Raw genomic sequence first — 14,004 nt, forward strand, 5'->3', positions numbered from 1 at the left:
TTGAAGTTCCAACCCTTGTACATACTGCCATATTGGCATCGATGTCGGCGTTTTCCCGCTACGAATGGTTTTCGGAGACACTTTTTCCCAAATCGCCGTTTACTCGTAACTCGATAACGGAGTTTCGGGCGAAGTTGGGATGAAAAAAAAAGAAGAAGCACCCCAGGAAACATTTTTAGCAGAATGAAATAAATCGATGTTTTGAAATTTCGCTTCCTTCAGGTAGCGGTCAGATAACGTCACGAAATGATCATTACGTGGATACTTATAAAGAGATCGGCTTGATCATCTTGTTTGATACTGCAACAGCTTTTGTCGATGTCTCCAGCACTGGAAGGTAAAACATTATGCAGAGATACATGCCTTGGACCACGGCCTAATGCAAAATCACTACTGACCATTAAAATTGCTACACCAAGAAGAAATGCAGATGATGAACGGGTATTCGTTGCACAAATATATTATACTAGAACTGACATGTGATTACATTTTCACGCAATTTGGGTGCGTTGGTCCTGAGAAATCAGTACCCATAACAACCACCTCTGGCCGTAATAACGGCCTTCATACGCCTGGGCATTGAGTCAAACAGATCTTGGATGGCGAGTACAGGTACAGCTGCCCATGTAGCTTCAACACGATACCTCAGTTCATCAAGAGTAGTGACTGGCGTATTGCGACGAGTCAGTTGCTCGGCCACCATTGACTAGACGTTTTCAATTGGTGATAGATCTGGAGAATTTGCTGGCCAGGGCTGCAGTCGAACATTTTCTGTATCCAGAAAGGCCCGTACAGGACCTGCAACATTCGGTCGTGCATTATCCTGCTGAAATGTAGGGTTTCGCAGGGATCGAATGAAGGGTAGAGCCACGGGTCGTAACACATCTGAAATGTAACGTCCACTGTTCAAAGTGCCGTCAATGCGAACAAGAGGTGACCGAGACGTCTAACCAATGACACCCCATACCATCACGCCGGATGATACGCCAGTATGGCAATGACGAATACACGCTTCCAATGTGTGTTCACCGCGATGTCGCCAAACACGGATGCGACCATCGTGATGCTGTAAACAGAACCTGGATTCATCCGAAAAAATGACGTTTTGCCATTCATGCACCCAGGTTCGTCGTTGAGTACACCATCGCAGGCGCTCCTGTCTGTGATGCAGCGGCAAGGGTAACCGCAGCCATGGTCTCCGAGCCGATAATCCATGCTGCTGCAAACGTCGTCGAACCGTTCGTGGAGATGGTTGTTGTCTTGCAAACGTCCCCATCTGTTGACTCAGGGATCGAGACGTGGCTGCACGATTCGATACAGCCATGCGAATAAGATACCTGTCATCTCGACTGCTAGTGATACGAGGCCGTTGGGATCCAGCATGGCATTCCGTGTTACCCCCCTGAACCCACCGATTCCACATTCTGCTAACAGTCATTGGATCTCGACCAACACGAACAGCAATGTCGCGATACGATAAACCGCAATCGCGATAGGCCACAATCCGACCTTTATCGAAGTCGGAAACGTGATGGTACACATTTCTCCTCCTTACACGATGCATCACAACAACGCCGGTCAACTGCTGTTTGTGTATGAGTAATCGGTTGTAAACGTTCCTCGTGTCAGCACGTTGTAGGTGTCGCCACCAGCGCCAACCTTGTGTGAATGCTCTGAAAAGCTAATCATTTGCATATCACAGCATCTTCTTCGTGTCGGTTAAATTTCGCGTCTGCAGCACGTCATCTTCGTGGTGTAGCAATTTTAATGGCCAGTAGTGTAAAGCAGAAACGGAACGTAATGACAGAACTTTTTCGTCGCCGGAGTGACAGTCCTCTTGCAGACGCAGTGATTCAGGGGAGTGGCTAGTGGAAGAGAGGGGTGTACGTCCGCAGCGCTGTGGGCCGCGCTTCCCCCACCCCGCGGCAGACACCCCTCCCGGCGAGCAGACTGGTGCCGGTAGCCGCAGTCTTCAGCAGTGCGGTCAGCGGCACCTCCCGCCAGTGCACAAGCCGCGGCTTCCAAGGACGGCCAGAGACCAGGTTCCAGCCATCGGGCGCCGCAACAGCAACAGGTGCGTGCGAGCGCTTCGCCTGCGGTGCTTAGCGGCTGGTGAACCCAGCGTCCGACCTCACCGTGCGATTACCTTACTGTGCCATTACCGCGCCACCTGATCACCGTGCTTCATCTGTTTACGATGTCCGCTCTAGGGAGCTGAGTGGTCAGCGCGACAGAATGACTGTCCTAAGGGCCCGGGTTTGATTGCCGGCTGGGTCGGCGATTTTCTCCGCTCAGGGACTGGGTGTTGTGTTGTCCTAATCACCATCATTTCATTCCCATCGACGCGCAAGTCGCCGACGTGGCGTCAAATTGAAAGACTTGCACCCGGCGAACGGTCTACCCGACGGGAGGCACTAGTCACACAACATTTACATTTATGTTTACGATTTGCCGAGGGAAGTATTACAACAGCTTACTGCAGAATTCGTACGAACATCATGCGATTCCACTTCCGTCGATATCGCATCCACTGTTTTTTGTACACAGAGTGATTCAACTGCCCCTACCGTCATTTTTTTATGCAACCCGCAATGTTATATCTGGCCTTCAAAAACAACGCGCGCGATTTTCTTATTCTCTCGTTCGCTACACGCCAACTCTTAGTCGTACAGAAAAAATGAACAGGACCATTTTTGTAGCAAATTTAATGTACTTATTCTTTTACTCGGAAATGTTTTCGCTGGAGGCCACGGATTTCAAGGTACCAGGAGAAACGTACAAAAGCGACCTTCAAACGCACCTCCACCCCCACACTCATCGCTCAGCTGTCTTTCTAGTATGCTTCCTCCCACAACTGTACAACAATTTCCGACTGCGCGAACTATTCCAGATATCGACTTTTTTTGGTATTCCTTGATTAGGTTGCTATGCGACCTGCGTAGCCCGCTATTTAGTTAACATTATTAATTTAAACGTGACCGCGAGGTTAATGAAAGAAAAAAGACTTTTGTAAACGTTACGCTAAAACTAATTGCGTTGACAATTCGATCCAAACTTAACTCTTACAAGCATAATAACTTCATTGTCAGAACGCTTGAAGAGAAGAACGATGTAATTATTTATTTTGCACTGTTAAAATTCACAAAATTGCTAGGTAAAATTTTTCACAAACATCAGTTTTACAATTTGTAAGCGCTCGATTAAGCCGGTGACGCAATAAAACAATTATATGAAGACCATTAAACGTCGAACGTGGGAAGCAATTCATACAGTCGCAAATTTTTGTACAGGTAGAGGTATGAGTGCTACGAACAACATACTAGAAATCCTGACTGGTGGCAGCTGAGTGTGGGAGTGAGGGTACGTTTGAAGATCACTTTTGTGCGTTGTTCTTCAGTAACTCGAAAACCAAAGCATCTAGCAAAAACGTATCCCGTTACCATATCTAACTGCATTGATTTCCTACAAAGAAGGTCCTGTTCATTTTTTCGGTAGGTGTAATAGCTTGCGTTTAGCGAGTGGGAGAATACAAAAATTTTGTGCGTGGTTTTCGAAGGCCATATATAACATTTCGTGTTGCTTAAAACGGCAATGGCAGGGGCAGCTGAAAGAAAAGTGCACATGTGTTCCGAAGAACGCATGGATGATTCTGAAGCAATTGGAGGTAGCAGCATTGCTCGTTACGTTTGAAACCTGACAGATCACTTGCATACCAAGGGAAAACAACGAAAAAGAAATCTTTGACTTGACGGTGCAATTCTCAGAAAGTGCGGTGTATCAGTTTGGGAAAACTCCGTAGTAGAGACATTTCTGCATCTCCATTCCGCAAACCAGGATACGGTGTGTGGTGAAGGGTACTTCTCGTACTACTGTCCCAGTAGCAAAATGTGCATAGTTTCCTGCTCACCTCCATCCACTGTTGACTACAATATTTGTGGTGTTAAAACTTAACAATATTTTAATTTCCTTATTTTTGTGTAATAGAGGCATACTAGAACGAGCAAGTGCAAGTACAAAAACAAAGTTAATGGTTTGTACTTAACTTATACACTCGTACAGCCATACCTATTCAAATCCAGAGATATGTACACAGGCAGAATACGGCGCTCCGGTCCGGAACACCTATATAAGACAGCAAGAGTCTGGCGAAGTTGTTAGAACGGTTACTGCTGCTAGAATGGAGAGTTATCAAGATTAAGTGAGTTTTAACGTGGTGTTATAGTTGGCGCACGAGCGATGGGACACAGCATCTCCGAGGTTACGAGGAAGTGGGGAATTTCATAAGTGTACCGTGAATATCAGGAATTCTGTAAAATATCAGATCTCCGACATCGCTGCGGCCGGAAAAAGATCCTGCAAGAACGGGAATAACGACGACCGAAGAGAATCGTTTAACGTGACAGAAGTGCAACCGTTCTGCAAATTGCTGTAGATTTCAGTGCTGAGCCATCAACAAGTGTCAGCGTGCGAGCCATTCAGCGAAACATCATCGATATGGGCTTTCGTGTACCCTTGATGACTGCACGACACAAAGCTTTACGCCTCGCCTGGGCCCGTCACCACCGACATTGGACTGTTAGTGGCTGGGAACAGGTTGCCTGGTCAGACGAGTCTCGTTTCAAATTGTATCGAACGGATGGACGTGTACGAGTATGGAGACAACCTCATGAATCCATGGATCTTGCATGTCAACAGGGGACTGTTCAAGCTGGCGCAGGGTCTGTAATGGTGTGAGGCGTGAGCAGTTGGAGTGATATGGGACTCTAGATACGTCTCCGAAAGATGAAACCTACATAAGCATCCTGTGTGATCAGCTGCATCCATTCATGTCCATTGTGCATTCCCACGGATTTGGGCAATTCCAGCACGACAATGCGACACCCCACATACCAGAATTGCTACAGAGTGGCTCCAGGAACACTCTTCTGACTTTAAACATTCCCCCAGACATGAACATTATTGAGCATAGCTGGGATGCCTTACAACGTGCTCTTCAGAAGAGATCTCGAGCCCCTCTTACTGTTGCGGATTTATGGGCAGCCCAACAGGGTTCATCTTGTCGGTTCCCTCCAGCACTACTTCAGACATTAATCGAGTTCATGCCACGTCGCACTGCGGCACTTCTGCGTCCTCGCAAGCTCCCTACACGATATTAGGTAGGTGTACCAGTTTTTTTGGCTCTTCAGTGTAGTACTTGTTTACTGAATCGTGAAGTTATTAGTTGACACACTGTCCAGTTGTGTGGTCCATCTTCTTGCGAGACGAAGTCGAGTTTTAATTTTAAAATATGAACTACGAAAAAATACAGATATTGCAGGCAAGTTTGTCTTGACATCCAGTTTTAATAAACATTAGAAATTAAACTTCTTCTTGACAGCACAAATCATGTTAGAGCGTGTACAAATCGACTATTTCTTAGCGCCACAATAGAGAAAGAAGAGTGGTAAAACAACTTGTACTACATAGATCTTACAAAATATCGACTTTTTAATCCCATAGAAACTTATAAATGATTAGTTGTTCACGTAAGAAATGTATTTTAAGTTATTTTTCAGAGCAGTTATGGAAGCATTAAATTTTTTCATAAAAGTTTTAAACGTCAATGACTTCAAATGCGATTACAGCTTTGACATACCTGGAAAATATAAAAATAATTATGTTTTCTGAAGGATAATAAAATGTCGTGTGACTAGGGCCTTCGGTCGGGTAGACCGTTCCCCGAGTGCAAGTCTTTCGATTTGACGCCACTTCGGCGACTTGCGCGTCGATGGGGATGAAATGATGGTGATTAGGATAACACAACACTCAATCCCTGAGCGGAGAAAATCTCCTACCCAGCCGGGAATCGAAACCGGGCCCTGAGGATTGACATTCTGTCGCGCTGACCACTCAGCTACCGAGGACGGACAATTTTATGTTAAATTTCATGTTTAATTTGATGCTTATAAATTTGTAAGACCATTTTAGTTATGTTGCCAAAATTATACTAAATGCAAAATTGCTATTTGTATTTTATTGGACTGTGTTGTAAATTTATCTGTGTACGAGATACTCGAGTATGTAACAAAGAAAGGCGAGTGACTAGTTCCAACACAGCGGGAAGAACAACTGTCAGTATGTCAATTTTTCTAATTTTCTCATCATAGTCATTTAGGCGAGACGTATGTGAGAGGAAATAATCGTATGTTGCACAACTCTTATTGGAGCGCACAACCTCGGAATTCTAAAACTAAACCCTCTCTATGACGCGCAACGTCTCTGTTCGATTTCGTTGAGCTTTTCCGTAAGGTTGTCGCGTTAAGCAAAGGAAGCAGTGACGTAGCGCGCTGGTCTTTGCTGAGGTCTCTTCTGTCCTCTATTCCCATCTGCATCTGTGTCTACATGATTGCCCTGCAGTTCACAGTTAAGTGCCTGGCTCTGATCTGTCTTTATTTTATAATGATGATCACTTCTCCGTATGTAGGTGGGCGCCAACAAAATATTTTCACGTTCTGAGGAGAAAGTTGGTGAGTGAAATTTCACGATAAGGTCCAGCCGCAGCAGAAAACGCCTTTGTTTTAATGGCAGCCGTATCCGTGGCACTCTCTCACTTATTTTGCGATGATACAATACGAACTGCCGTTCTTTGAACTTTTTCCATGTCCTCCGTCTATCCTATCTGATGCGAATCACACTCAGCGTAGCATCACTTCAGAAGAAGGCGGTCAAGTGCAGCGTAAGCAGTCTACTAAAGAGCAGACCTGTTAGTGCTATCTGGTAAGGATCACAGACTGAAAAGCAGTACGGAAGTATTGGCTGAAAGAGCGATTTTTCGAAGCCTCTTCTGTCGTGGATCAATAGTATTTATTTAAGATTTTTTCAATGAAACTCAGCCTAATATATGCTTTCCTACAAAAAGTTTTATGCGGTCATTTAATGGATCTCTTCACCTGGTTACGTTACATTATTTACTTTCAGGGTCAACTGCCCGTTCCTGTAATAAACGATTATTATACTGCGTTTCACATGTCTCCTGACTCTGCAACCTTTGTATAGAGAACAGTGTTGTCGGCGAATAGCCTTACGGAGCTTGCAGTGTTATCCATCAAATTGTATATACACAGGGCGTACCAGGTGGAACAGTCAGTGTTCAGGGATATGACAGAAACCATCACTCCAAGCAGAAAAGTCTAGTAAACATGGGCTCTGCTGAAAACGGTTTTGTAAAGTTCGGTAAAAGAGATGTGTTTCACAGAGAAGTTTTTAGAGCCGATGTTTACTAGACAATTTTTTCTTGTTTTTGTCTGTGTTACCGAAAACAAAAATACAGAAAACAAAGAGCTTGCACTAGAAGAGATGTCTTTTATGGAAGGCAAGGCGTTCGATACAGTTCCCCACAGTCGTTTAATGAACAAAGTAAGAGCATATAACAAAGTAAGAGCATCAGACCAATTGTGTGATTGGATTGTTCCTAGATAACAGAACGCAGCATGTCATTCTCAATGGAGAGAAGTCTTCCGAAGTGATTTCAGGTGTGCCGCAGGGAAGTGTCGTAGGACCGTTGCTATTCACAATATACGTAAATGACATTGTGGATAACATCGGAAGTTCACTGAGGCTTTTTGCGGATGATGCTGTGGTATATCGAGAGGTTGTAACAATGGAAAATTGTACTGAAATGCAGGAGGATCTGCACCGAATTGACGCATGGTGCAGGGAATGGCAATTGAATCTCAATGTAGACAAGTGTAATGTGCTGCAAATACATAGAAAGAAAGATCCTTTATCATTTAGCTACAATATAGCAGGTCAGCAACTGGAAGCAGTTAATTCCATAAATTATCTGGAAGTAGGCATTAGGAGTGATTTAAAATGGAATGATCGTATAAAGTTGATCGTCGGTAAAGCAGATGCCAGATTGAGATTAATAGGAAGAATCCTAAGGAAATGCAATCCGAAAACAAAGGAAGTAGGTTACAGTACACTTGTTCGCCCACTGCTTGAATATTGTTCACCAGTATGGGATCCGTGGCAGATAGGGTTGATAAAAGAGACAGAGAAGATCCAGCGAAGAACACAGCGCGCTTCGTTACAGGACCATTTAGTAATCGCGAAAGCGTTACGGAGATGATAGATAAACTCCAGTGGAAGACTTTGCAGGAGAGACGCTCAGTAGCTCGGTACGGGCTTTTGTTGAAGTTTCGAGCCGGCCGAAGTGGCCGTGCGGTTAAAGGCGCTGCAGTCTGGAACCGCAAGACCGCTACGGTCGCAGGTTCGAATCCTGCCTCGGCCATGGATGTTTGTGATGTCCTTAGGTTAGTTAGGTTTAACTAGTTCTAAGTTCTAGGGGACTAATGACCTCAGCAGTTGAGTCCCATAGTGCTCAGAGCCATTTGAACCATTTTTTTGAAGTTTCGAGAACATACCTTCACCGAGGAGTCAAGCAGTATATTGCTCTCGCGAAGAGACCATGAGAATAAAAAAAGAAAAATTAGAGCCCACACAGAGGCATACCGACAATCTTTCTTTCCACTAATAATACGAGACAGGAATAGAAGGGAGAACCGATAGAGGTACTCAAAGTACCCTCCGCTACACACCGTCAGGTGGCTTGCGGAGTATGGATGTAGATGTAGATGTAGAAGATGAATGTGTGCTCATAGCTCTTAAGTATGCATTTTAGTGCCCATGTTTACTGCACTTTTTGCTTCGAATGATCGTTCCTGTCATACAATGAATATTGACCATACCTTCCGAGACATCTTGTATATTGAAAACATTATTTACTGTTTGAGGCTATTCTCAAGTCTCAAGGAAGACGTCGAAGGAATCGATGTTGTTCTCGTGATATCTTGTTGGTGTATCTAGAGAATCAATATTCGAGGTACAGCCGGTTGCACATTATCTCTGTCATACATTTAGTGCAGGAATCGTCAGTGTATTAGATTGTATACAGGTGGTAATTTTTTCCTCCCTACGTATGTGAATGGATTACGACAAGGAGTGTCTAATATAGGTAGAAAATACTCCCCACTATTCACTCTACAGCTTAACGATCGTTAAGAATGTGAACAGTTCGGCGGATAATAAATTCTCAGATCATTACTTGATCTGTTTTTATCATGAATATCCCTTTAGAACTATGCCGGAAAAGTTACCACCAACTTCAAGGCACTTTGCAACTCTTGTAAGGCGATGCTATGTTGTCAATCGTGGTTAGCGACTCCAGTCCTCGTGGGCAAGAGTACTGAATGATACTTGGTAACAATTAGTTCCTTGTGTGTAATACTGGCCTTAGACTTCGGCCTGAACCAGTCCACTGGGAATAACGTAGTGGAGGAAGGTCGTGTAGCGTCGGTGGTCACATAGCAACGCTGCCACGCCCAGTTTAGGTTTCACTGGGGGACTGCATCACTGGTTTCGATCCCGTTGTCCTTCCTTTCCAGCCGTTGCTGCCTAGGAATCATCCGGAACGTACTCCGGCAACAGAGTCTGTGGAGTTTGCGTATACCGTACTCCATTTAGGTGGTCGTCTACACCAATCGGATCAATAAACAGTCGCTTATTCCGAAATTTTCGTTGAGTGAAAAGGAAACCTTATCTGATTTTTCCTTCGCTGCTTGCATAACATGACGATAATATTAAACAGGAAACTCTTTCCTAATGTTCTGCAAAATCACATTAATTTGTTCACGAATTGGCTTTCAGCGCCTTAAGCCAGCGTCAGATGACAGCTGTATGTCTCATACGCGGATAAAAAATGACATATGACTTACACACATAATAATTATACAGTAGATACAAAAAGTACCGAAAATGGTGACTTGTGGACTGTTTGCAAATGAAAGAATTACATTTTATGTCACGGAGAAACTCTAATATCAACTGAAAAAAAGAAAAAAACCGGACAAGTGCGTATAAGACTAGTGCTTTGGAGGTTCTGTAGAAACTTAATTATCTATATAGATAGTTCTTGTACAGGTTTTGATGAATGAGTTCGTGAGTGTCAAAATATGTTACATAAATGGCTGTATCTTTTGACTGCATTGACAACCACCAAGAGACCGTAGAACTTAATATTTGACGTATATTTCAACTTAACACCTCTACTCATCTCTTGAGAAAAAGGGGGTCTTAAGAGACGTACAAACAGACGGACCACCAAGTGATCCTGTAAGGCAGTTGCTCGTCAAACTTTTTTCGTCAGGAGCCAAGACTGACATTAAGGGACGTCACTTCAGGCCGCATATGTATCGATTTTGTTATTAATTGCTAACCTATATAAATGAGGGTGTTGTGAGCCCCCAGTAGATTAGCTACATTAAGGGCACAGTAAACTGGTCATCGGCCCCCAACTATCGATCGTTAAAAGTCGGGACCACTTGGAACACGTCGCGTCGGCTGTTCTCTGTTTCAGACAGCTGCCACCCTCAACAAGACCAAAGTTATGACACTGAAATTTCATGAAGATATGTTGCCTGTGTAAACGGATGATTCATTGATTGGTAGTAGTAGTTATTTAAGGTTGAAAAACAAGTGCACTGTTTTTGTTATACTCATTTTTGTTTATTTCGAACTATTTTCGGCTTATAAGGCTGTCTGCAGTTGTTTCCTGAAGATGGCCTAATAAGCTGAACACTAGGTCGAAATAAACAAAAATGAGGAGGTCAAAAACAGTGTACTTGTTATTCAATCTTAGATGTGGAACTGTTCTACTCTGACACTCCACTCCTTTTCTCTACCGTCAGACATCAGCAAAAACACCATGTGAATGCGTTAGCGTCTATAGAACAAATGACTGGGGTAAGGAGTGGACTCTTATTCTATGACAGAGCACAACGGTGTTTAGCTGTACACAAATTGTTTTTAATTCAGGATTATTGTCAAGGAAATACACGTATTTACATAGGTTGTAACTTGACAATGTAAGGACAGTTATGAAGACAACGCATTTCGTCCTGTTTAATCGAAATCACTCTGAACACAACAATATCAAATTTTAACCAGAAGGTTCTCCACAAAAATATTCTTACTACTGCGTCGTGAAGTTGGCCAATATTACGACAAATCATCCGATTCCGGTTCTAAGTTCGGTACTACACTCCTGGAAATGGAAAAAAGAACACATTGACACCGGTGTGTCAGACCCACCATACTTGCTCCGGACACTGCGAGAGGGCTGTACAAGCAATGATCACACGCACGGCACAGCGGACACACCAGGAACCGCGGTGTTGGCCGTCGAATGGCGCTAGCTGCGCAGCATTTGTGCACCGCCGCCGTCAGTGTCAGCCAGTTTGCCGTGGCATACGGAGCTCCATCGCAGTCTTTAACACTGGTAGCATGCCGCGACAGCGTGGACGTGAACCGTATGTGCAGTTGACGGACTTTGAGCGAGGGCGTATAGTGGGCATGCGGGAGGCCGGGTGGACGTACCGCCGAATTGCTCAACACGTGGGGCGTGAGGTCTCCACAGTACATCGATGTTGTCGCCAGTGGTCGGCGGAAGGTGCACGTGCCCGTCGACCTGGGACCGGACTGCAGCGACGCACGGATGCACGCCAAGACCGTAGGATCCTACGCAGTGCCGTAGGGGACCGCACCGCCACTTCCCAGCAAATTAGGGACACTGTTGCTCCTGGGGTATCGGGGAGGACCATTCGCAACCGTCTCCATGAAGCTGGGCTACGGTCCCGCACACCGTTAGGCCGTCTTCCGCTCACGCCCCAACATCGTGCAGCCCGCCTCCAGTGGTGTCGCGACAGGCGTGAATGGAGGGACGAATGGAGACGTGTCGTCTTCAGCGATGAGAGTCGCTTCTGCCTTGGTGCCAATGATGGTCGTATGCGTGTTTGGCGCCGTGCAGGTGAGCGCCACAATCAGGACTGCATACGACCGAGGCACACAGGGCAAACACCCGGCATCATGGTGTGGGGAGCGATCTCCTACACTGGCCGTACACCACTGGTGATCGTCGAGGGGACACTGAATAGTGCACGGTACATCCAAACCGTCATCGAACCCATCGTTCTACCATTCCTAGACCGGCAAGGGAACTTGCTGTTCCAACAGGACAATGCACGTCCGCATGTATCCCGTGCCACCCAACGTGCTCTAGAAGATGTAAGTCAACTACCCTGGCCAGCAAGATCTCCGGATCTGTCCCCCATTGAGCATGTTTGGGGCTGGATGAAGCGTCGTCTCACGCGGTCTGCACGTCCAGAACGAACGCTGGTCCAACTGAGGCGCCAGGTGGAAATGGCATGGCAAGCCGTTCCACAGGACTACATCCAGCATCTCTACGATCGTCTCCATGGGAGAATAGCAGCCTGCATTGCTGCGAAAGGTGGATATACACTGTACTAGTGCCGACATTGTGCATGCTCTGTTGCCTGTGTCTATGTGCCTGTGGTTCTGTCAGTGTGATCATGTGATGTATCTGACCCCAGGAATGTGTCAATAAAGTTTCCCCTTCCTGGGACAATGAATTCACGGTGTTCTTATTTCAATTTCCAGGAGTGTATTTAGGATGGCAGTCAAGTCTACGGAGGATGGTTAGTTTTTTGTGACAAGCTGAGCAAAAGATTAGTCAAGGTAGCTCGAGTTCACAGTGGACACAAGCTGGTGAACCAACAAGTTTACGCTTCTCCTAGTGGCATTTACCTTAGCAGCGATGAGCTGTCGGCTGCATGTCTGCTCTCGTCCTCTGAAAGTGTTGTAAAAGCTAATCAAAATCTTTGGTGATTTTATCAGCAGAAACTGTCCTATGTTTCTCGTTAGGCGAAAAAATATGCACTCATCCCTAGAAATATGGCGATATGCACGTGCATGGATGAAGCAGTGTGCATATTACAATGCCCTCTCAGTTCTCGCAAGAACAGTTATCTACAAGACTGTTTCGTTTCTCCGTTGTTGGAGCTCAACAACGCTACAGCTAATATCTAGCTGAATGTCAGCCAAAGTGAACGCAGTGTTCACACAAAATTCTTCCATAGCGTCGTACAGAGCGTGAGGCGTCCTGTTCGGCACTTGACGCTGGTTCAGAGGATAGTCCACGAAATTTTCGGTCTTGAGTCTTTTGTAGCAAACTGTCCCCCACCTGGGTTCTTTTGTGCTTCACGTCACAGCTTTTTCCAACCAATAGGAGCATTCTTTTCATCTTGTGGACACTACCTCTACCAATTGCAAAGGGCTTACCTTCACCCTGAGTCGAAATTTCGGCACTTTACTCCTTCCTAGTTCATTTCAGCCAATCTGACATTTTGTACCCGCTCCAGACGCCGAAACGTTACACGCATACATCACGACCATATCACGAGCATTTCACATGATCAACTGCCCCGCTGGTCTGTTTGTATCCATCTGGAAATTCTCCAACGAAGTTTTCTATAGATTCTCTCCATACCATGCCGCTGGCTCGCTACCTGCCCTCTTTGATGAGTCACTGAGCGCGTTCATTGTCCCTCACCACGGGTCACTTTAAGAGTGTTGTTCCCTTGTACTTGGGCTGTGACGTCGCAACTCCCAAACTAATACGTTTCCTCCAGCAGCTTTTTTCTTCTCTTGCTCACAGACATGCAAGATTTACATTTGGTGTGTTAATACCGTCGACTAAGTGTCATCCCTTTGCATTGCATACTGCAGAATTTGAATAGGCAAATCTGCTCATTTTCGCCGAAGTATGTCAGGTGACATAGTCACCTTCCAGTTATGATGAGTAAAATCTCTCATGTGAGGTGCGAAATCGACATTCATTTAATCTGCCAGCTTACGCTTCCAAACGTAACTGAAGTATCCATAAATAAGAATAACAGTAATTGTACTTATCTTTATGCAGTATGGGACACGATCACAAATGTTCGTTAAATGTTTTGAATGCCATTTTTTCTATTCATTGCGTTGTATTACAACAGTCTTAATTGAACTCTGACTTGTTACATATACACTATATGATCAAAAGTATCTGGACACTTGGCTGAAAAAGTTTGTGGCACCCTCCATCGGTAATACTGGAATTCAGTATTG

At 45.0% G+C, this 14,004-nt stretch overlaps 1 protein-coding gene across 1 annotated transcript in view; it reads left to right on the forward strand.

The window, feature by feature from the left end:
* The first annotated feature begins 2,006 nt into the window (after positions 1-2,006).
* LOC126100167 (lysosome membrane protein 2) overlaps positions 2,007-14,004 on the forward strand; it is a 706,001-nt gene continuing 694,003 nt past the window's right edge. The window contains exon 1 of the mRNA XM_049910714.1: positions 2,007-2,074. The gene's annotated coding sequence lies outside the window, so the exon portion shown is untranslated. The remainder of the gene's footprint in view (positions 2,075-14,004) is intronic.

The sequence above is a fragment of the Schistocerca cancellata genome, chromosome 9 (assembly GCF_023864275.1).
Source record: "Schistocerca cancellata isolate TAMUIC-IGC-003103 chromosome 9, iqSchCanc2.1, whole genome shotgun sequence".
Classification (NCBI taxonomy): Eukaryota; Metazoa; Arthropoda; class Insecta; order Orthoptera; family Acrididae; genus Schistocerca; species Schistocerca cancellata.